Here is a 26,600-nt window from a genome sequence, read left to right as displayed (position 1 = left end):
GAAAAAGCATGGTGGGAAAAAGACATGCCACCAACTAAGTTGCAAACATTGGTGGTACCATAATACAAGAAACCTCATATTACGGCAAATTAATAGTCGGGATAAGGCATCAACATACACACATCTTTAACTAGTGGCTTAAAGGGTAGTTGTAAAATCTTACACTATTTTTGGTAAAAAGATTACTAATATCAGGAAAACAGAGTGAATTTAGAACACATACTAGTCTCCAAGCGAAGGCAATTGCAATTAAGCGGCATCTGAGAAGAAATTATGTGTTGTTTTGTCTTTTAGAGTAGTTTTTATAGCCAATTTAAAGGGATGTTTATATATACCCTAAAATACTAGGGTAAAATTACAATATTACCCACGAATATTTCTTGAAGGAACAATACTGTGCCTAAATCAACAACTGTTGCACAGTGGGATGGTGAAACAATTTGTGGAAATAAGTCGGGCATTTTTTAACGCATAAAGATATCTTTACAAAATTATATAAGGTTGTAGCTGATTTTTTGCAAAATTTCAGGAGGCCAACTAAATCAAAGTTGATCTACTCGGACTTACAAATTTTGTTTGGGCTGCCAAAAATGCATTTATGGTCCGATTTTCAAAATGTTGCTAGAAAGTGCCCCACAAAAAGCATGTTTTTGTGTGTGAGAAGGCTTTTATAATGGCTAAGAAATTCGACTAACAATTTTGCGGGTCGCATTTGATTAAAAAAATACACTTAAATTTTTTCCAATTTTCTTCTTATACACCCCGATATAAGGCAAATGGTACGTTATTATACCCACCACCGAAAGATGGGAGCATATTAATTTTGTCATTATATTTGCAACACAACAAAATATCCATTTCCGAGCCTATAAAGAGTATATATTCATTATCGTCGTAAAAATCTGAGACGATATAGCTATGTTCGTCTGTCCGTCTGTCAGGCTTTATAAATTAAAATAAAACAAGTAAAAGCGTGCTAAGTTCGGCCGTGCCGAATCTTATATACCCTCCACCATGAATCGCATTTGTCGAGTTCTTTTCCCGGCATCTCTTTTTAGGCAAAACAGAATATAAGAAAAGATTTGCTCTACTATTAGATCGATATCAAGATATGGTCCGGTTTGGACCACAATCAAATTATATGTTGGAGACTTGTGTAAAATGTCAGCCAATTCGAATAAGAATTGCGCCCTTTGGGGGCTCAAGAAGTAAAATAGAGAGATCGATTTATATGGTAGCTGTATCGGGCTATAGACCGATTCAGACCACAATAAACACGTATGCTTATGGTCATAAGAGGATCCGTCGTACAAAATTTCAGGCAAATCGGATAATAATTGCTCAAGAAGTCAAAATCCCAGATCGGTTTATATGGCAGCTATATCGGGTTATGAACCGATTTGAACCTTATTTGACACAGTTGTTGAAAGTAAAAATAAAATTCGTCATGCGAAATTTCAGCCAAATCGGATAGGAATTGCGCCCTCTAGAAGCTCAAGAAGTCAAGTCCCTAGATCTGTTTATATGACATCTATATCAGGTTATGAACCGATTTGAACCATACTTGGCACAGTTGTTGAATATCATAACAAAATACTTCGTGCACAAATTTATTCAAATCGGAGCCTCTAGAGGCTCAAGAAGTCAAGACCCAAGATCGGTGTATATGACAGCAATATCAAAACATGGACTGATTTGAACCATATTTGGCACAGTTGTTAGATATCATAACAAAACACGTCGTGCAAAATTTCATTGCAATCGGATAAGAATTGCGCACTGTAAGGTCTCAAGAAGTCAAGACCCAAGATCGGTTTATATGGCAGCTATATCAAAACATGAACCGATATGGCCCATTTACAATACCAATAGACCTACACTAATAAGACGTATTTGTGCAAAATTTCAAGCGGCTAGCTTTACTCCTTCGGAAGTTAGCGTTCTTTCGACAGACGGACGGACGGACGGACGGACGGACGGACGGACGGACGGACGGACAGACGGACGGACGGACAGACGGACGGACGGACTAGATCGACATAAAATGTCACAACGATCAAGAATATATATGCTTAATGTGGTCTCAGACTAATATTTAGAGTAGTTACAAACAGAATGACGAATTTAGTATACCCCCCATCCTATGGTGGAGGGTATAAAAAATGATTCCATACATCTATTATATAACAAGTAAAAAGTCATTAAGTTCGGCCGGGCCGAATTGAGAGATCGGTCTATATGTCAGATATAGTCGATGCGAATGTCGGGGGGCTTATCGCAACTCATCGTGCCTAATTCCAGCAAAATCGGTTAATAATTTCTCCTTTTATGGTCCTTCCACCTTAAGTCGAGAGATCGGTATATATGGCACCTATATCCAAAACTGAACCGATTTCGGCTGTATTGAACAGGGATATCGAGGAGCCTAGCCCAGCTTGCTATCACAAATTTCAGCGAAATCAAACAATAAATGCGCCTATTACGAACCCAAGACCTTAAATCAAGAGGTCAGGTTATATGGTAGCTATAACCAAATCTGGACCGATCTGGTTCAAATCAAACAAGAATATTGATGGGACCAACATAACTTACTGTCCCAAATTTTTGTGAAATCGGCCAATAAATTCGCCTTTTTTGGGCCCAAGACCTTAGATCGGAATATCGGTCTATATGGCAAGACCTTAGATCGAAAGATCGGTCTATATCGCAACTTTATTCAAATTTTTACCGATTTGCGCCGTACTGAACAAGGATGTCGAGAGGCCTAATACAGCTCCACTTCCCAAATTTCAACGAAATTGGATAATAAATGTGGCTTTAATAGGTCTAAGTCCTTAATTCGGCAGATCGGCTATATGGGGGCTATATCAAGATGTAGTCCGATAACCCATCTTCGAACTTAATGTGCCCATGCACAAAATCTCAGCTCAATATCTCTATTTTTAAGGAGTGTAGCGTGATTCCAACATCCAAATGGACGAACATGGCTAGATCATCCTAGATTTGTACGCCATTAGGAATATATTGGTCCCTAACCGCCAGAAAAATGTAAGTGGCAAATTTTAAGTTTGACTATCAGGAATATCGAATGACAATCCTATAATCATCAAATATGACACAGCAGCATTTTTCAGCCTAGAGACTAAACTTTTGGAAATTTTGAGACTAATTTTTGCTTGTTCTCGCCAGGGCTCGATTCCAGGTGTTTACGGTGGCCTCCATCGAATGGCATTTGCTATAAACATTTATTTTATTTTTGTTGTATTGAATTTATTTAAAATTGAAAATGGGTGATATATAATACATTGATTGAATAATTCAACATCCATAAAACTCAGGACTTTAAAGTTATAAAATTCGGTAAACTCATTACACGGAATACTTGTCATATCCTCCACTATAGGATGGGGGTATACTAATTTCGTCATTCTGTTTGCAACTACTCGAATTATTCGTCTGAGACCCCATTAAGTATATATATTCTCGATCGTCGTGACATTTTATTTTGATATCGGTCCATGTTTTGATATAGCTGACATATAAACCGATCTTGGGTCTTGACTTCTTGAGCCTCTAGAGGGCGCAATTTTTATCCGATTGGAATGAAATTTTGCACGATGTGTTTTGCTATGACTTCCAACAACAGTGCTAATTAGGTTCGAATCGGTCAATAACTTGATATAGCTGCCATATAAACCGATCTTGGGTTTTAACTTCTTGAGCCTCTAGAGGCCGCAATTCTTATCCGATTGGAATGAAATTTTGCAGGACGTGTTTTGCTATGAGTTCCAACAAATGCGCTAAATAAGGTTCAAATCGGTTCATAACCTGATACAGCTGCCATATAAACTGGTCTGGGATCTTGACGTCTTGAGCCTCTAGAGGTCGCAATTATTATCGTGCATGAAATTTTGTACAACGGATCCTCTCATGACCATCAACATACGTGTTCATTATGGTCTGAATCGGTCTATAGCCTGATACAGCTCCCATATAAATCGATCTCTTTACTTACTTCTTGAGCCCCCAAAGGGCGCAATTCTTATTCGAATTGGCTGTCATTTTACACAGGTCTCCAACATATAGTTTAATTGTAGTCCGAACCGAAGCATATCTTGATATGGCTCTAATAGCAGAGCTAATTTTTTCTTTTATCCTTTTGTTTGCCCAAGAAGAGATGCCGGGAAAAGGACTCGACAAATGCGATCCATGGTGAAGGGTATATAAGATTCGGCCCGGCCGAACTTAGCACGCTTTTACTTGTTTTGACTTATTCAGGATGTGCAACAAAATGCTTCAGACGGGCTACAAGCATCATCTTATAAAGAAATAATAAGGTGGTTCATCCCACTTCTTCCACATCGGATATCGTTTTAGTTACTTTTATTTAATTTTTCGTTTCTGGGCATTTCTTAAATGTTTTATAACATGTTTCTATATAGCATCTTCAGTTTTTCATAACAAAAGCGCTAAGTTCGAAACCATAGTCTTATTCGTCCAACCCTAAATGGAAGTCCAAGTTGATAATGTATCATCCTAAAGACCATGATTTAAAATTAAGACCTATATGGTGGCGAGTTTAAAAATTATAAAGAGAGTTATGCCTGTTTCATCCCTAACGCTGCTATAATTCACTTCTCTTATTTTTGTTTGTACAACGTTTATTAACTACAACATAATGATAGTATTCTCTACTCCTCATAAATTGAGTACCTTACATATGGAGCTAGTCCACATAAAAACACATCTTCCCATTGTGTATCTTTTTATTGGAAATGTCATCACTCTTTTGGTTTCCCCGTTTAAAAGGAGAAGAGAATAAACTTAAATATCTGCTTATGAGTGTAAACTGAACCGAATTTCAACACTTTGCATATTAGGTTTTTGATTAATGGTAACTATGGATTTACCTTCTCCCGGTTGTAGCAACCGACATTTCTAAAGATTCCTTCATGCTCATGTATGAAAGTTCCATCACCACCAGTTTCGTTATCATCATCGTCATCAGGTGCAGTTTCCTCCACCATAGTCTGCTATGTAAAGTTAAACTTTTACATTCCACAACTAATTTTATACGGCATCACTTCAAGAAGATGCATAGACATTGAAGTATATGCCTTAAGCATTCTCATCCCTGGCTCACACATTGGCAATCTTTATTGTATACCCTGAAGGTAATATGGGTATAGTTTATGCTAAAACTCATTCTTTTAGGAAAAACATGCATATTTTTGGGTAAGATTCATTGAAAATATTTGCCATCTTCAAAGAAAAAAAAATTGACGCCTTTTCTTAGGAAGCCCAATACACAAATTTAGTGATTACGTTTTTGTAACTAATCAAGAATAATTGTTTTGAAATTAAAATCTTGGCAACTAATTTAATATCATTATTAGTTTGAGAAAAATATAATAGGGAAATTATAGCTGAATATTTTTCTCTATCCCTGCAAACATTTTCTATCGTACGAGTCACTAAATTTGCACTCAAGGAAGTGAAAAACCATCTCAGGCGATATAATTATACCCTACACCACTACTGAGGTATAAGGTCTTTTAACTTAGTGCATTGGTTTGTAACACCCAGATGGAAGAGAGGTTGACCCATAGATAAGTATACCGATCGACTCAGAATCACTTTCTGATTCGATTTAGCTATGTCCGTCTGTCTTGTCCATCTGTCTGTCTGTCCATCTATCCATGTTAATTTGTGAACAAACTACAGGTCGTAATTTTCATTCGATCGTATTCAAATTTTCGTAAGTTTTTCGGCCTAGAGACAAAGCCTATTGAAATTGGACAAAATCGGTTCAGATTTAGATATAGCTCCCATATATATCTAATTCTGAACCGATTTTGTCCAATTTTAATAGGCTTTGTCTCTAGGCCGAAAAACACGCCCTTAAGAAATTTGAATACGATCGAATGAAAATTACGAACTGTTCGACCGATTTGCAGTAATGATGCAATAAAATGGTCATTTGTTAACCGATTCTCCCGAAATTAGGCAGCAAGGGTTTTCTCTTGATTCTTGATGAAATTCATGGAAATCGTTTCAGTTTTAGATAAAGCTCTCAAATATATATATAGTCCGATTTTCACTCCTAGAGCCACTGCAAGCGCATTTATGAACCAATCTTCCCAAAACTTTTTCCATTGTTGCGCGTGCTGTATGGCATGTGACACCGTCTTGTTGAAACCACATGTCACCCAAGTCAAGCTCTTGCATTTTGTGCAAAAAAAAAGTTGGATACCACCTCACTGTAGCGCTCACTATTCGCTGTCACGTTACGAGCACGGTCCAATGATGCCACCAGCCCATAAACCGCATCAAACTGTGACTTTGTCTGTATGCATTGGTAGCTCTTACAGTGCTTCTGGCTGATCTACACTCCTAAATCGAGAATTCTGCTTATTCAGGTACCCATTGAACCAAAAACAAGCCTCGTTGCAGAACACATTGAACTTTCTCAATAGAGCATGCATTTTAATAATGAAATTCAATAATTTGCAAGCGTAGATCGATTCATGATTAAATTATGGACCAAACTGAAGATGTTTGACAGTGAAACAAAACACGAAACGTGCGTGAGCTGTTTAAATCAGTGTTGACAAAAAGATAATAGCTTAAAATCACACTTTTGCATGGTAGCTACCGGGAGTCGTAAAAAGAATTCTTTGTCGCACTGTTTAGTGAGAATCGGTTTACAAATCACGATGATATTGCAAAATTAGAACAAGTTTCGTGTTTTGTGGTGGCAAATTAAGTGAGAATCGGTTTACAAATCACGTTATTATTGCAATATAAGAACAAATCAGAGGAATATATACTATGTGGGATATACAATGGGCTTTTTCTATCTCTAGGCCAAAATAATGCCTGCGCCAAATTTAAAGATGATTTAATGAAAATTGCGACTTTGTATACAAAATGGACATAGCAGAAAGTGATTCTAAGTTGATCCTTACAATTACCAATGGGTCTATATCTCTTTCTTCTTGGTGTTACAAACATATGCACTAAGTTATAATACTCTGTACCACAGTAGTGGAGGCCACCGTAGCGCAGAGGTTAGCATGTCCGCCTATGACGCTGAACGCCTGGGTTCGACACCAGGCGAAACCATCAGAAAAAAATTTCAGCGGTGGTTTTCCCCTCCTGATGCTGGCAACTGCAGCACGCCGTTCGGACTCGGCTATAAAAAGGAGGACCCTTATCATTGAGCTTAAAACTTGAATCGGACTGCACTCATTGATATGTGAGAAGTTTGCCCCTGTTCCTTAGTGGAGTGTTCATGGGCAAAATTTGAAATTTGCATTTTTACCACAGTAGTGATGTAGGGCATACAAATTCTATTACCACTTTTCGATGGATATGAATATACTTACGAAAATTTTAGAGGTTATAGCTGCTAGCAGATTATGTTCAACATTTCAGAGCCCTGGAAGGCCCGAAGGCAAATTGATGTGTAGCTCTGACCCTTGGCTACAAAAGTGTGTACTCCAATACTTCTTCTTTGAGTCCTTTATTGTTTCGATCGGTCTAAATATCCACTTGGGGTTTCTGTTTGGTGAGCTATCCCCTTTGACACTTAGCCCAAATATTGTAATCCACTACTTAATACCATAATATGGCGATGTCTACTTTGGTGGACTTTTGAGATGGGGGGACAACTAGTTGATCCTACCTATTGAAATTAAATTCGTGGTTTTAGGGTAATCAAATGGCAATCGCCAAAATAGTGCATTTTTTAAAATCCTGGTAAAGAGGTACCATCACTTTAAGATATAGAAAAATGATTCCTTAACCGACTTACATTACATCTTACATCTTAGCATTACATCTTTATTCTCACAGTCCTCAAGTATATACATATGTATGTATGAAAATTTTGTGGTATTTTAGAATGTTCCTATTAAATTTTGCAAAATTTTGAGAATTTTTTAGAATTTCTTAGAACGATTTTACCTAGCGCCACTTTATTGTCAACTGCAAATGTGAAAGAAAACCTGTAATATCATCATTGTGAACATCATAAATCTTCTTTTGTTTTCCTGCTTAAAACACTTTTGGCAATAAGACCAACTGACACTATCCCATTGTTCAGTTTATAATTTTAAAAGCCCTCACTTAATGCCATTATCTCAAGCGTTACAGACTTCGTTTCAATTTTAATGATGCGTTGTCTGCTTTAAGCATATCTAGCGTTTGTTTCCTTCCCCTTCTTCGTTTTGTGTTTATCACTTCATTTACTTAAAACAGCGACAATAACTTTTGAACTGCATATAAAAAGACCGACAGTAATTAAGAAACTTATAGCAATTACCTACTTGCCGCTGAAAAACCACAAAAAAAAAACAAGATGCGCGAATATGAGAATCATAAAACGCTGCAACTGACTACGTACTAATTAACCGTTTTTTAAAAGTTGACAATTGATCATCGGAGAAGGAATGACAAATTGTGAAAAGAAGTTAAACAGAATTATTTATTTAAGATTGTTTCCTTAAAATGAATAATAAATTAAATTATAAATAAATTCAATTTTATTAAGAGAGTAACCTTTAACCAAATCTGGACCGATCTGGACCAAATTCAACAAGGATATAATAATCATCCTAATTTATTATAACTCCACAACTCGGGCTCGATCATATTTTGTTCAAGTCCCGAGAACTTATGCACAAGCAATATTTTCAGACAACAAATCTACTTTTTATGGGATTAAGACCCTAAATTGGAAGATTGGTCTATATGACAGAAATCTTCTTCTTCTTATATAAAGAGCGTGCTAAGTTCGGCCGAGCTGAATCCTTTATACCTTCCACCATGGACCGCATTTGTCGATTTCCATGCGCGGTATCCATTTTAAGGCAAACAAAGAATATTGAATTAGAACTGTTATGCTATTAGAGCTATATCAAGTTATAGTCCTATTCGGATCATAATTGAATGCTGAATATTGTAGAAGTATGTGTGTAATATTTCCGTTCATTTGGATAAGAATTGCGCTTGTAGGGACTCCAAAGGAAAAATCGAGAGATAGGTTTATATGGGAGCTGTATCAATATTAGACACGTATGTTGAAGGTCATAAGAGAAGCCATTGTACAAAATATCTGTAAAATCAGATGAGATTTGCGCCCTCTAGAGGCTCAAGAAGACAAGATCCCAGATCGGTTTATATGGCAGCTATATCAAAACATGAACCGATTTCCGCCATACTTAGCACAATTATTGGAAGTCATAACAAAACACCTCATGCAAAATTTCAGTCAAATCGGATGAGAATTGCGCGCTATAGTGGCTCAAGAAGTCAAGATCCAAGATCGGTTTATATGACAGCTATACCAGATTACGAACCGATTTGAATCAGTATAGTTGTTGGAAGTGATATCAAAACACTACGTGCAAAATTTTAATCAAATTGGACGAGAATTGCTCCCTTTAGAGATTCAAGAAATCAAGACCCAAGATTGGTTTATATGGCAGCTATATCAAAACATAGATCAATTTGAACCAATCTTAGCGCAGTTGTTGGAAGTCATAACAAAACACCTCATGCAAAATTTCAGCCAAATCGGATGAGAATTGCGCCCTCTAGAGGCTCAAGAAGTCAAGACCCAAGATGGGTTTATATGGCAGCTATATCAAAACATGGACTGATTTCCGCCATACTTAGCACAGTTATTGGAAGTCATAACAAAACACCACGTGCAAAATTTCCGTTAAATCGGACGAGAATTGCACCCCCTAGAGGCTCAAGAAGTCAAGACGCAAGATCGGTTTATATGGCAGCTATATCAAAACATGGACCGATTTGACACATTTACAATACCTACCGACCTACACTAATAAGAAGTATTTGTGCAAAATTTCAAGCGGATAGCTTTACTCCTTCGAAAGTTAGCGTGATTTCGACAGACTGACGGACGGACAGACGGACGGGCGGACGGACGGACATGCCTAGATCGACTTAAAATGACATGACGATCAAGAGTTTATATACTTTATGGGGTCTCAGACGCATATTTCGAGATGTTACAAACAGAATGACGAAATTAGTATACCCCCATCCTATAGTGAGTGTATAAAAGAAGGATACAGCGAGTGGCGATACTGCCGTTGAAAGAATACTGCGTTCGATTAATACTTTAAAGTATAGCAAAAAAAAAGGTTCAAATCGGAAACACAATAGGTCAAATTATCTTAGTTTCATGACACTAACTTTTACACGTAAACCTCATTATTTCTTACTATGGTGGTGAGCAATATTAAAACAAATTCTTGTCACCATAGCATCATAGACAAACGAAGTTATTTGCAGAAAACTTTACGAAAATTCTGTTCTAACAAATTTAAAACGAATGAAACTTACGAAAAAAAAATACTCCAAAAATCTTTTGGCATAAAAAATATTACGAGGAAGCTCATATCGGCTTCACAGTGTAGTGAAAACCGTTAGACCAGATGACATGACTTCACATATGTGAAGTAATAGAGTGGGTTACTGATTTTTAAAATAAACTATGTTGACAGATTTCTTTCCACGAATGAATAGTCCGATCTGAAACATATTTGGGTCAGTTGTTAAGAAGCCGTAAACTACTCATCAAAATCAGAAGAGAAATAAAGTTTTTATGGGCATGAGACCCTTTATCGGAAAATCGGTCTATATAGCAGCTATATCCAAATATGGTCCGATTTGGCCCGTTAAAGAACTAAACTAGCGTGCATCAAAAATACGTATCTGTGCCAAATTTCAGCTCAATATTTCAATTTTGGAAAGCTCAGATTACAACAGACGGACGGACAGACACACGGACATCATTAAATTTTCTTAGAATTTTCCGACGATCCGAAATATATATACTTTGTAGGGTCGGAAATTGATATTTCGATGTGTTGCAAACGGCATGACCAAATTAATATACCCCCGATCCCACGGTGGTGGTTATCAAAAGTTAACAACATATCAATAATTAACGTCTATAAAAGGTAAAGTAAGATAAAAAGCATATTTACAAATCACTAGCCGAACCGGACCCGCTCCGCTGCGCCTTCTTTAACTCTCTAATATCTTTTTAGGGTGGGGACACTTCGCCCTCAATGCGGATATCGAATTCGTGCCATAGTAGCCTACGACACTGAACGCGTTCGAATCCTGGCGAGAACATCGGACAAAGTGGTGTTTATCCCCTCTTAATGTTGGCGACATTTGCGAGGTACAATGCCATGTATGATCATTTAAAAAATTTTCCCCAAAAAGGTGTCGCACTTCGGGACGCCGTTCGGACTCGGCTATAAAAAAGGTTCCTTAACATTGAGTTGAAACTCGGAAAGCACTCATTGATGTGTGAGAAGTTTGCTCCTGCTCGAATCCTAATCCCTTTAATTTGAGCCCCATATTGCCATGACCGGTAAATAAGAACCGTTTATTCCCAGAGAAATGAAGTTCAGTTTAGGGGGTGCTTTAGGGCGAACCCCAAAACACTTGGCTCCAATATTGGATATCAAATTCGTTTTCTACTCTCAAATACCTTTCATTTGAGTCCCATATTGTCATAATGGGTCAAATAAACCATTTGACATATCTTAAGGAGGAAAAGCGCCACCTAGACTTGAACTCAACACTTGGGTCCCATATATCCATGTTCGGCTAATATGCCTAATCTACTGCCTAATACTTTTTATTTGAGTCCCATATTGGCATGAACTTCGAATATATCTGTTTAGAGGAGTTTTGGTGTTGGGGGGGGGGGGGGGGGGTTGGGCCGCTGGTCTCCAATACCTTTCATTTGTTACCCTCATTGTGGCCATCGCACCACTTTCGGATATGGGTGGCGTTTTTGCGGTAAGGGAGAGGGTCCGCCTCCACCCGATATCTTAAAATTATATAGCCTATGTTTCCTTCCAGACAAACGTATACAATCTATGAAAATTTTAAGAAAATCGGTTCAGCCAAGTATCATCTAGTCATAATGGGTCCAATGGCGTTTTTGAGGTGGCGTGACCCCCTATACTTCGATCTGATTTTATATGCCACATTCATTTGAACCACATATTGAAATGAACGTTCAATATGTCTGTTTGGGGAAGTTTTGGGGTTGGGGCGGCCCTATGGGTACTTGACTCAAATTCATATTCGTATTCTATTCTCCAATACCTTTCATTTGATACCTATATTGCCCCGATCAGTCCACTTTTGATTTTGGGTTGTGTTTTTGGCATAAGGGGGAGGGTCCGTCCCCCTTCCGATACCGAAAAATTATATAGCCCATAATTCCATCCAGACCAAACTACAAAATATGCGAAAATTTCGAGAAAAATTTCGGTTCTGCCGTTTTTCAGTTTATACGGAACAAACAAACCGAGACCCATATATCGGTGATTGGCTAATGTGCCCATTGTGGGCGTTTTTGTGGGGGTGGGATGACCCCTATACTTCGACATGAATTTGTATGCCAGATTCGTTATGTACTCCCGCATGATTTTGGGTGGTGTTTTTGGAGTAACGCTGGAGGGTTCGCCCCCTTCCGTTATCAATAAATTATAAAGCCTATTCCTACTTCCTGACCATATTCGTAATCTACTCCCGAATACTTTTCATTTGAGTCCCATGTTGTCATGATCGTTTTTGCAGTTTTGGGGCTAGGGCGGCCCCTCAGGCTCTTGGACCCAACTTTTGTTATGAAATTCGTACTCTACTCTTGAATACCTTTCATTTGAATCCCATATTATCCCGATCGGTCTACTTTTATTTTTGGGTAGTAGTTTTGTGGTAGGAGGAGGGTCCGCCCCTCCCGATATCATAAAATTATAAAGCCTATGTTTCCTTTCAGACCAACCTACACAATCTGTGGAAATTTCATGGTAATCGTTCAGACGTTTTTGAGTCTTTACGGAACAAACAAACAAACCGACAAACAAACAAACACAAATTGTTTTTTATATATAAGAAGATTATCTTAAAAAACATAATTGTAAAATTGTCACTCTTCTAACATAAATATTGGGTTGCCCAAAAAGTAATTGCGGATTTTTCATATAGTCGGCGTTGACAACTTTTTTCACAGCTTGTGACTCTGTAATTGCATTCTTTCTTCTGTCAGTTATCAGCTGTTACTTTTAGCTTGCTTTAGAAAAAAAGTGTAAAAGAAATATATTTGATTAAAGTTCATTCTAAGTTTTATTAAAAATGCATTTACTTTCTTTTAAAAAATCCGCAATTACTTTTTGGGCAACCAATATCTACACAACATTTTGATGAATTTTGCTTTACCCATCTTAAACAAGATGCAATTTTTTCACACACACCTACCAACCCTAAGCTTCGAAGAAAAGGTTTCCGATTGAAAAATGAGTTACAGTACAACTGTTTTCAAGTCTTTTCATGTTTTTATTCTCTTTGAAAAACTTTTTCTCTCAGAATAAACTCAAAAAACCAGCCAAGGACATAGTTTTTACTCACCACTGCCAAAGTAGAATTCTTTGAAAAGGGAAAATATGAGACACAATTGAAAAGATTGTGTGATATGATAATTTGGTTAAACAATAAAATATATGCACATTACATCAAGGTACAAGGAAATGAATAAGGTTGAAAAGAGGGTGCGGATATTAATCCGCCCCATACCATTATGGACATACACCTTAGCCAATAATCGGTTTGTTGTGCGCTCTAAATACTTAAAAGTAATCTCGAAAAAGAAAATCTAACTCAGGAATTCCTTGCTACTTACAAAATTCCTAATATTTTTCCATACCACTCCCCTAAGTTGGTTCATTTCTGGTATTGTGAAAGCCGGACAATGACATAGTAAATGCTCCAACGTCTCACCATCCTCCCCACATACGAAACACATTTTATTACTTGCCGCTCTGATTTTGCACAAGTGAGCTCGTAGTCCTCTGGGTCCCGTTACAATACAGAATGCTATACTGATATCATTCTTACCTCCTTTCAGTAATAGCCTCGTCTTTTCATGATCCGGGTCTCCCCATAGGATTTTCGTAGCCCTACCGACCATTTCGCTTTTCCTCGTTCGTCGCCCACGCTCTTAACTGGGGTCTCGATTATACCACTGCGGTATAATCAAAGCCGCGATGGGAAACCTGGAAGGAAGGGAAGAGGTTTCCGATCGGATACCTGAGATGAACCTTGAAGTCGAGTGTGAGGCACTGTTGCCATCGGCTCAGTCTTGGATTGACGGAACCCTAGTATTGCCATCTGGAAGATCATGTTACACGGATGGATCAAAACTAGAGGACAGAGTGGGCCTAGGTGTTTACATTGAGAACTCATGGACTGACTGTTTTAGACTGGCTGACCATAATACGGTGCTGCAGGCGGAGATCCGGGCGATAACGGAATGCGTCAATGGTGTGGTGCTAACGTGATAACGTCGAGTGTGAACATCTTTACCGACAGTAAAATTGCCATAAGGGCAATAACAACCAGGACGGAAATGTCACGAACTGTCCTGCAGTGTAAGAAGGAGATTAACGCCATCTCTGAGGATAGCAAAATCCGCATCGTTTGGGTGCCGGGCCATAACGGAGTAAGGGGAAATGAAAGTGCAGACGATTTGGCGCTGAAGGCCAGAGGACTGCCTACAATAAACTTGATTAACCCGAAGCCTTTCGGGTCGACGCAGTCCGTGTTAAGGGAGTGGACGACAAATGCGCATGCAACATTGTGGAACAGCGAAACGGTCGGTAGGACGGCGAAAATTTTATGGGGGGATCCAGATCGTGAGAAGACGAGGCTATTACTGAAAGGTAGCAAGAAGGAGGTCAGTAAAGCTTTTGGTATCATAACGGGACACATAGGACTACGAGCTCACTTATGTAAAATCGGTGCGGCAAGTGATAGCATGTGTAGGGCATGTGGGGCAGACGATGAGACGTTGGAGCATTTCCTTTGTCATTGCCCTGCTTTCGCGTCTAACAGACACCGGTACTTAGGTGGGGACGCAATACCAGACATGAACCAACTTAGGGGAGTGGTATTGAAAACAATTAAGGATTATGTAAGTAGCACGGAAGGAATTCCGATAACTTAAAATTTTATTTTTATACCCACCACCGAAGGATGGGGGTATATTAATTTTGTCATTCCGTTTGCAACAAATCGAAATATCCATTTCCGACCCTTCTGATCAAGAATATATATACTTTATATATTCTTGATCAGCGTAAAAATCTAAGACGATCTAGACATGTCAGTCCGTCTGTCTTTTGAAATCACGCTACAGTCTTTAAAAATAAAGATATTGAGCTGAAACTTTGCACAGATTCTTTTTTTGTCCAAAAGCAGGTTAAGTACGAAGATGGGCTATATCGGACTATATCTTGATACAGCCCCCATTTAGACCGATTCGCCAATTTAGGGTCTTAGGCCCATGAAAGCCACATTTATTATCCGATTTTGCTGAAATTTGGGACAGTGAGTTATGTTAGGCCCTTCGACATCCTTCGTCAGTTTGGCCCAGATCGGTCCAGATATGGATAAAGCTGCCATATAGACCGATCCTTAGAGGGCCCATAAAAGCCATATTTATTATGCGATTTTGCTGAAATTTGGGACAGTGGGTTGTGTTATTCCCTTCGACATTCTTTGTTTATTTGGCCCAGATCGGTCCAGATTTGGATATAGCTGCCATATAGACCGATCCTTCGGTATAGGGTCTTGGGCTCATAAAAGCCACATTTATTATCCGATTTTGATGAAATTTGGTACAGTAAGTTACGTTAGTCCCTTCGACATCCTTCGTCAATTTAGCTCAGATCGGTCCAGATATGGATAAAGCTGCCATATAGACCGATTTCTCGATTTAAGGTTTTGGGCCCATAAAATGCGCATTTATTGTCCGTTGTCGCCGAAATTTGGGACGGTGGGTCAAGTTAATCCCCTTGACACACCTCTGCGATGTGGCCTAAATCGGTTCAGATTTGGATATAGCTGCCATATAGACCGATATCTTGATTTAAAGTCTTGCCCCCATAAAAGGGGGGGGGGAGCTTGTCGACATCCGTGTCGTATATAGTTCAGATAGGTTTATTTTAGATATAGCTACTGCATTTATTAGTATTTGGTCCAAATCGGAATATATTTCGATATACTGCTATGGAACATAGGGTATGCAATGTTCACCGGATTTTGATGAAAGGTGGTTTACATATATACCCGAGGTGGTGGGTATATTCGGCCCGGCCGAACTTAACGCCATTTTACTTGTTAGAGGTTACATTTTACTTTTTAGAGTGCGCAACAAGCCGATTACTTTCTACAGCTTTAGAAGGGCGTCTGGAATGAAAGATATATATGGTAGCCATATCTAAATCTAATCCGTTTTTTTTTCAAAACCAACAGCGTTTTTCCTTGGACCAAAAAAGTCACTTCTGCAACATTTTTTGAAAATCTGACAACAAATGTATGTTGATTACAAGAACACATGGACACACAGACGGACATAGGACAAAGTGATTTTTAGCCGATCGGTATACTTATCGATGGGTATAGCTCTTCTCCTTCTTAGCGTTGCAAACAAATCCTTAAAGTGTTAATACTCTGTACCACAGTGGAGGTGTTCTGAATAGATTCAAAAACGGTTGAACCGATTTTCATGAAATTTTCACATATGGTTGTGTTTAGCCCGCCTGTGAAAATAGGGTACTTCATTTTGTGATATCCGCGAGGGGGCCATCTTAACAACAACTTCCAAAATCTCGGAGATGGGTGCATCGATTTAAGTGACATTTTGTTTGCCTAACCCAAAAACACAAAATTGGCATGAAACTTTGGGGTCAAATAACTGTGGGGTACGCCCTACCCCTAACATCACCCAAACGGACATATCAACCGATTTTGTCAAATGAAAAGTTGATAAGAATAGAGTACGAACTTGATATAATAATTCGAACTCACGTGTCGAGGGGCCCACACCAACTCCAAAAAACCTTCAAAAATAATATGTTTACCGATTTACCGGGACAATAAGCGGTCAAATCAGGCTGCGGAGACGAGCAATTTTTACTCGACTACAATTTTTAATTTTTTTTACCCTCCACCATAGGACGGGGGTTTACTAATTTCATCATTCTGTTTGTAACACCTCGAAACATGCGTCAGAGACCCCATAAAGTAAATGTGTTCTTGATCGTCCATCTGTCCGTACGACCGTCTGTCTGTCGAAAGCACGCTAACTTTCTAATGAGTAAAGCTAGCCGCTTGAAATTTTGCACAAATACTTTTTATTAGTGTAGGTCGGTTGTTATTGTAAATGGCCCAAATCGGTCCATGTTTTGATATAGCTCCCATATAAACCGATCTTGGGTCTTGACTTCTTGACCCTCTAGAGGGCGCAATTGTCTTCCAATTTTATTGAAATTTTGCACGTAGTGTTTTGGTAGCACTTCCAACAACTGTGCTAAGTATGACTCAAATCGGTTCATAATCTGGTATAGCTGTCATATAAACCGATCATGGATATTGACTTCTTGAGCCTCTAGAGTGCGCAATTCTTATCCGATTGGAATGAAATTTTGCACGACGTGTTTCGTTATGATGTCCAACAACTGTGCCAAGTATGGCTTAAATCGGTCCATAACCTGATATAGCTGTCATATAAACCGATTTTGGGTCTTGCCTTCTTGAGCCTCTAGAGTGCACAATTCTTACCCGATTGGAATGAAATTTTGCACGACGTATTTTATTATGATATCCAACAATTGTGCCAGGTATGGTTCAATTCGGTCCATAACCTGATTTAGCTGTCATATAAACCGATATTGGGTCTTGACTTCTTGAGCCTCTAAAGGGCGCAATTCTTATCCGATTTGAATGAATTTTTGCACGAAGTATTTTGTTATGATATCCAACAACTGTTCCAAGTATGGTTTAAATCAGTTCATAACCTGATATAGCTGTCATATAAACAGATCTTGGGACTTGACTTATTGAGCTTCTAGAGGGCGCAATTCCTATCCGATTTGGCTGATATTTTGCATGACGTATTTTATTCTTACTTTCTACAACTGTGTCAAATAAGGTTCAAATCGGTTCATAACCTGATATAGCTGCCCTTTAAACCGATCTGGGATCTTGACTTCTTGAGCCTCTAGAGGTCGCAATTATTATCCGATTTGCCTGAAATTTTGTACGACGGATCCTCTCATGACCATCAACATACATGTGAATTATGGCCTGAATCGGTCTTTAGGCTGATACAGCTCCCATATAAATTGATCTCTCTATTTAACTTCTTGAGCCCCAAAAGGGCGCAATGCTTATTCGAATTGGCTGACATTTTTACACAGGTGTCCAACAATAATTTAATTGTGGTCCAAACTGGACCATATCTTGATGTCGCACTAATCAGAGCAAATCTTTTCTTATATCCTTTTTTGCCTAAGAAGAGATGCCGGGAAAAGAAATCGACAAATGCGATCCATGGTAGAGGGTATATAAGATTCGGCCCGGCCGAACTTAGCATGCTTTTACTTGCTTTTACTAATGCTGTTTTTCAATTCATGCTCGGGGTCTATTTGATGTTAATTCCCTGTACCACCACTGTGGTAAAGGGTATTATAGATTTGTGCATTTGTTTGCAACACTAAGAAGGAGAAGAGCTAGACCCATCGATAAGTATACGGATCGGCTTAGCATCACTTCCTGATTCGATTTAGCTATATCCGTCTGTCTGCCTGTCTGTCTGTCTGTCTATGTATCCTTGTAATCAAGGTACAAGTCGCATTTGTTGTCCGATTTTCACAAAATTTTGCATAAGTGTCTTTTTTGGACCAAGGATGAACGCTATTAAAATCGGTCTAGATTTAGATATAGCTCCCATATATATCTTCACAATGTGCACTTTTAAAGCTGTGGTAGCTGTAGTAGCCACGATGTTGGTCCCATCCTTACAAAATTTGGCATAGAACGTTTTATTCAACGTTCTCATATGTGTACAAAGTTCCATAAAAATCGGTCCAGATTTAGATATAGCTCGCATATATATGTTTCATCCGATATGACTTTTAAAGGCTGTAGAAGCCACAATTTTGGCCCAATCTCTACAAAATTTTTCATGGGATGGTTTAATTGATTGATACCAATACGTTTGCAAAATTTCATCAAAATCGATAAAACTCCCATATGTATCTTTTATGCGTTTCGACTTTTAAGGCTGTAGAAGCTACAATTTTCGTACCATCGTAAGAAAATCGTATAAGGTTCCATGCAATGTTTCAATAGGTATGCAAAATTAAAGTCTGACTAATTTTGGATATAAGTGCTATCTATTAAAAGTATTACGTATAATCGGTGGTGTAGGGTATTATCGATTTTTCAATGGAATGCATTTTCAAGATACGATATATCCAAATGAAAGACAAACCACGATTTTTATAATTAAATACGACAGTCTTTTAAAAAAATAACACCATTATATTTTTTATATAAAAAAATTTTGAATGTAATTTTTTTGTTAAAAATTTTTCTGCTATTTTGTCCGGAGTTGGAGTCGAGATAATTTCCTCGACTCGGACTCCGCAGCCCTTTATCAAATGAAAGGTAATTGGAAACAGAATACGAAACTTATATAAAAATTTCGGTTCAAGTCCCAGGGGTGCCGCCCCACCTCAAAAATCACCACCAGACGAATATGAAAGATGATCGGGACGGTATGGGATTCAAACAAAAGGCACTTGTGAGTAGAATACACAACTTTTATAAAAGTTTGAGATCTCTTCTCAGGCGGGTCGCCCTACCCCAAAAGTATGTACCAAATGGACATATACGATGAATAGGACAAAATGGGACTCAAAAAAAAGATATTTGAGAGAAAAATACGAAAATTATATCAAAATATGGGTCAATTCTGGGGGTGTTACCCCCCACCCCATAATTATGCTCCAAACGGGCATGTATACCAAACGAAACAATATGGGATTCTAATGAAAGTTATTTAAGAGTTACATACTAATATAAATAATTTTCAAATTTGGATCATTTCAAAAAGGGGCCGCAAACCATATCGTAATTTTTGAAGGCTGTCGAGTGATTATAACAGACAGACGGACAGACATACGGACATCGTTAAATCGTCTTAGAATTTTACGACGATCAGAAATATATATACTCCGCAGAAATATATATACTCCGCAGAAATATATATACTCCGCAGAATATATCCCCTATCCTATGGTGGTGGGTATAAAAAATTAAACGAAAATCGGTTTATTATGGGGCGTCCATTAAGACTTTACTTTTTATTGAATTTATTAAATTAATTCCTTTGTCAAATTTTTGTGATTTACCATAATTTCCCAGCGTTTCATTCACACTTCGAAAATCGGTATATAATGGGGCGCCCATTTAGATTTTACTTTTTATTGAATTTACCTCTGGAATAAATTAATTCCTTTGTCAAATGTTTTTGATTTACCATAATTTCCCAGCGTTTCATTCACACTTCGTTTTATTTTTACAATTTTTAAGTGCCGAATCTTATAGTCCCTGATCATAGTCCAAAACGTGCAAAGAAAGTTACAACTGCTGCATGACACAGAATACCACACATATGTGTGTGTTAGAGGCTTACTTTCTTGGATGAATCCTTTTTGAATGAATGATGCGCAAAATGAGTTTTTTTTCCTTTGCTTTTGGTTGCTTTAGTTCATTGTGACTAAATTTGCACGTTTTTTTACACAACTACAAATGAGGTAGAGGGCATAATTACTTAAAGCATTTTTTTGTAACGCCCAAATGTAAACTTAGCTTACCAATCAAATTTAACAAGACATGCTTTAAATTCACACCTAAGTCTTTTGAGGTTAATGCTTTTAAACTAACAATTTTATACAGAACAAGTAAAAACGTAATAAATTCGGCTGGGCCGAATCATATGTACCCTCCACTATAGATCGCATTTGTCAAGATCTTTCAACGATATCTGTTTATAGACAAAACAAAAAATAATGAATAAGAATTCCTGTGCGATTGGAGCTATACCAAGTTATGGACCTATTTGGGCCACACTCCAACATAAAGGAGACCATAATAAATGTCATTGTTCAAAATCGGATCTGCCAAATTGGATCAGCCAAATCGAATAAATCAAGATATGAGCTCAAGATAGTGGAAATATGTGTACATGGGAGCTATTGGGTTGCCCAAAAAGTAATTGCGGATTTTTCATATAGTCGGAGTTGACAAATTTTTTCACAGCTTGTGACTCTGTAATTGCATTCTTTCTTCTGTCAGTTATCAGCTGTTACTTTTAGCTTGCTTTAGAAAAAAAGTGTCAAAAAGTATATTTGATTAAAGTTCATTCTAAGTTTTATTAAAAATGCATTTACTTTCTTTTTAAAAATCCGGAATTACTTTTTGGGCAACCCAATATATCAAGTAATAGGTCAATTTAGACGATATATGAACATATGTCGAAGGTCATAAGAGAAGTCGTTGTATAACATCTCAACGAAATCAAAACAGAACTGCAACCTTTAGGGGCTCAAGAAGTGCAATGGGGAAATCAATTTATATGGGAGCCATAAGCATATATAGGCCTATGGGATTGGGCTAAGCACAACCCAAAAAAGTAAACAAGTAAAAGCGTGCTAAGTTCGGCCGGGCCGAATCTTATATACCCTCCACCATGGATCGCATTTGTCGAGCTCTTGCCACCGTATCTCTTTTTAGGTAAACAAAGGATAAAAGAAAAGAATTGCTATGTTATTGGAACAATATCAAATTATGATTCATTTCGCACCATAATTGAGCTGAATATTGGAGGGCATAGTAGAAGTAATTGTGTAAAATTTCAGCCAAATCTACTAAGAATTGTGCACTTTAGGGGTTGAAGAAGTAAAATAGGAAGATCGGTTTATCGGGGAGCTGCATTAAGCTATAAGCCGATTCATGACATTTTCAGCCAAATCGGATAATAATTGCACCCTCTAGTGGCTCAAGAAGTCAAGACCCCAGATCGATTTATATGGCTACTATATCAGGTTACGGACTTATTTCAACTATTCTTAGCACAGTTGTTGAAAGTCATAATAAAACACCTCATGCAAAATTTCAGACAAATTGGATAATAATTGTATCCTCTAGTGGCTAAAGAAGTCAAGCTATATCAGGTTATGGACCGATTTAAACCATACTCAGCACAGTTGTTGGAAGTCATAACAAAACACCTCATGCAAAATTTCAACAAAATCGGGTAATAATTAAGCTTTTATGAGCTTCAGACCCTTAACCGGCATATCGGTCTATATGAAAGCTATATCTAAATACATTCCTATTTTTCGGATGGCGGGTTGCCTAAAACTACTCACTGTTTAAAATTTCAGTGACATTGGATGAAAAATAAAATTGTTATGGGATTCAGACCCTTTATCGGGAGATCGGTCTATATGGCAGCTATATCTAAATATAGTCCGATCCAAACTATATTTGGGGTGGATATCAGGAGACCTAAAACTACCTGTTTCAAATTGCAGCGAAATCGGATAATAAATAGGGTTTTTTTGGGCTTCAGACCATTTATCGGCAGATCTGTCTATAAGGCAGCTATATCTTAATATCGGGGGGCTTAAAATAACCCACTGTTTTATATTGCAGCGAAATCGGATAATAAATAGGGCTTTTATGGGCTTCAGACCATTTATCGGCAGATCTGTCTATAGGGCAGCTATATCTAAACATAGGCCGATCCGAACCATATTTGGGTCAGATGTTAGTAGGCCTAAAACTACTCACTGTATAAAATTTAAGCGAAATCGAATAAACAATAAAGCTTTTATGGCCTTCAGACCCTTTATCGTCAGATCGGTCTATATAGCAGCTGTATCTAAATATAGTCCGATCTGAACCATATTTAGTTGAGAGGCCTGAAGCTACTCACTGCTTCAAATTTCAACGAAATCGCTTAAAAAATAAAGCTTTTATGGGCTTCAGACCCTTTATCGGCAGATCGGTCTATATGGCCGCTATATCTAAATATATTCCGATCTAAACCATATTTAGGTCAGATGTCGGGGGGCTTAAAATAACCAACTGTTTTAAATTTCAGCGAAATTGGGCAATAAATAAAGCTTTTATGGGCTTCAGACCATTTATCGGCAGATCGGTCTATATGGCCGCTATATCTAAATATATTCCGATCTGAACTATATCTGGGTCAAATTTCGGGAGGCCTAAAACCACTTGCTATTTGAAATTTCAACAAAATCGCATGAAAAATAAAGTTTATGGGCATTAAACCCTTTATCGGAAAATCGGTCTATATAGCAGCTATATCCAAATATGGTCCGATTTGGCCCGTTCAAGAATTTAGCCAACGTGCATCAAAAAGACGTATCTGTGCCAAATTTCAACTCAATATCTCAATGTTTGAAAGCTGTAGAGTGATTACAATAGACGGACGGACAGACGGACAGACACACGGACATCATTAATTCGTCCTAGAGTTTTACGACGATCCCATATATATTGGGTTGCCCAAAAAGTAATTGCGGATTTTTCATGTCATGTGACTCTGTAATTGCATTCTCTCCTCTGTCAGTTATCAGCTGTTACTTTTAGCTTGCTTTAGAAAAAAAGTGTAAAAAAAGTATATTTGATTAAAGTTCATCCTAAGTTTTATTAAAAATGCATTTACTTTCTTTTAAAAAATCCGCAATTACTTTTTGGGCAACCCAATATACAGGGTGGCTGATGAAAGCCGCTACCAAAAAAAAATGTAATAACTTTTTTTCTATTTAATAATAATAATTTAATAATTAATTTAATTAATTAATTAATTAATTTAATTAATAATAATTTAATAATTAATTTAATAATTTAATTTAACATGAATAAAAGAAAAATGTATTCCATACACCGAAAAAAAAATGTAGCAATATTCATCATTGTAGCAATATTCATCAGCCACCCTGTATACTTTGTAGGGTCGGAAATTGGTATTTCCATGTGATGCAAACGGAATGACTATATGAATATACTCCCTATCCTACGGTGGTGGGTATAAAAAGAGAAAAGTTTGCTAAAATAGTTGTATCTGAATTGTATTATTATCCAAATCGGACAACAATTACAGCTTCCAAGGGCTCTAGATGTCAAATCGGGTGATCGTTTATACGGGACCTATATCAGTTTATACATCATTTTCAAGTGGAAAAACTAGGAAGGCTTGCTAAAATCAGGCCTGACAAGGTCTTCTAAAAGCGGACCGTATGCTTTCTAAAATGAAGCTACGAAGACTTTGCAACTTGTAACAGTTTGACAAATGATGATTCTTCCGTCTTTATGTACTCCTTCTGAAGAAGTACTTAGGGTCGTCTATTTACCGTGAAAGGCAAGTACTAACCTGGATAAGTCATTCAATGTTAAAAAGATATAAACATAAAATTCGGAGACCAGGTCTTTCGGATGATGATATCAGGCCTCCAAGTCGCCTCCTTTTCCCACTGAAACTACAATAAGAAGTACCTTTGGAAAATTTCGAGCGGCTAGCTTTATGCGTTCGCTCTTGGGATTTCCGCAGACGTATGGAAAGAGGGACGAACGGACATGGCTAGAACGAATTTGAAAACAGTCATATAAATACTTTATGGGGTCACAGATCAATATTTCCAGGTGTAACAAGCGAAATGACTAGATAAATAGACCCTCATCCTAAGGTGGAGGATATAAAAATGCAACTATGTGTTAAGCTAAAACGACTTTGTCCTAGTTTGTTTTTTCCACCCTTGTTTCGAAGTTTTTTTTTAATTTCTTTGAACTCAATGGAAAACCTTCCTGACGGTTACAACCCAGTAGTTTTGTTGCACAATTAAAAAAAGAGACAAAGTCAGAGAAACATTGTCTCATAAAAGCATTTATAATAGCATTATTTGTTCCATACACTACTACTGTGGTACAGGCTATTATAACTTTCATGCATTCATTTGTAAGACCCAAAAGGAAGAGAAACGAATCAAAATTAATTTCAGATGCGATATAACTAAGTCCGTCTGTCTGTTCGTCCGTCCACCCGTTTGTCTGTCCGTCTGTCCATGGTAATTTGTGAACAAAGCACAGGTCACAATTTTCATTCGATTGTTCAGACTTTGGTATAGCTCCCATATATATACTAACCCCCTCCGCTGCGCCTTCTTTCACTCTCTTATTTTATTTGAGCCCTATACGGTTACGTCTGGAAATAAGTCCTATTAGGGTGTGCTGGTACAGTCTTTCAGATATTTCGCGCCAATGTGGATATTATATTGGTGGTATTCTCCCAAATACCTTTCATTGGAGCCTTATATTGCTATGGTCGGTAAATATGTCCGGTATAGGGGTGTTTTTGGGGGTGAGGCGGATCCCCATATATCGTCTCAAATAACATTCAGTTGAGTCCGATATAGTCATTATTGGTTTATATTCCATTTGGCTGGCTTTGGAGGTGGGGCTACCCCTTACATATCCCACCCTAAATAAGGATACAAATTTTTTTTACTTATTATAACAAACTAAATTTTGCTTAAATCGCCCCACCCATCTCTAAGATCTGGCGTTTTTGAAAATAGGGTAAGGGGAGGGTCCGCCCATTAAAGTTTGGATGTTAGATCTACTTCATTCTCTTGGATTTGGTGGTGTATTAGAGTATCCAAACTCTTTGCCCCGAAAGTGGATATCAGATTCATACTCCACTCCCAAACCACATTGAAACTACATATTGCTTTAGTCGGTATGTACGTGTGGACTCTTGGCTATTAAACAGACACAGATTTGAACCCCTTTTTGCCACACATCCACATATATGTCCTGTTTGAGGGCTATGCAGGGTGGGGCGCCCACCCACATACTTAGCCCTGAAAAGCCCTCTGAAATTTCTTTTATTTGAGCCCTAATTGCTATTGGTTTAGGGGGAGTTTATGGGGTGACACGACCCCCAAACATTTGGGCTCAAAATTGGATATCAAATTAGTTTTCTACTATCAAATATCTATTATTTATCATGACCAGTTTAAAGAGAATTTAGAGGCGGACCCTGAAGTAAAATCAGCATCGTGCTAGATCACGATTTTGTTTGAGCCCCATAATGTCAAGCATTTTGAAAATGGCTATTAAGATATTTAGGGCTGCGGGTCAATCATATTTCAAAGCGACCACTTGGGATACCACATCCTTAAAGATGAACAGGTCCTCCTGTGTCCATCCCAATTTGAGGTTATTTTTAATTCCTTGTTTTTTAGGTAGGATAGGGGGATTGCCCTCTGATACATCCATTCATTTGAGTACAATATATTCTCGTTCATCCTACATGACAGTTTGGCGTTGTTGGGAGGAGAGGAGAGGTCCCCCCGACGCTAAGAACCAAACAACAATTTATTTGAGTCTTTTATTGTAGCAATCTACTTGTCCTGTGGTACAGTAGGACGTGGCCCAGATACTTGAATATTTATACCAACATTAGATTCGAAATATACTGTCATAGACCTTTCTTTTAATTGACATATGATCCCGATCGAACTTCACGTCCTATTGAAGAGTAATTAGTGGGTGACTCGGTCCCAGACTCTGTCCTAAATGTGTATACCAGATTCGAGGTC

Source organism: Stomoxys calcitrans, chromosome 3 (genome assembly GCF_963082655.1).
Source record: "Stomoxys calcitrans chromosome 3, idStoCalc2.1, whole genome shotgun sequence".
NCBI classification, from domain to species: Eukaryota; Metazoa; Arthropoda; class Insecta; order Diptera; family Muscidae; genus Stomoxys; species Stomoxys calcitrans.
This window is presented reverse-complemented; position numbering follows the sequence as displayed.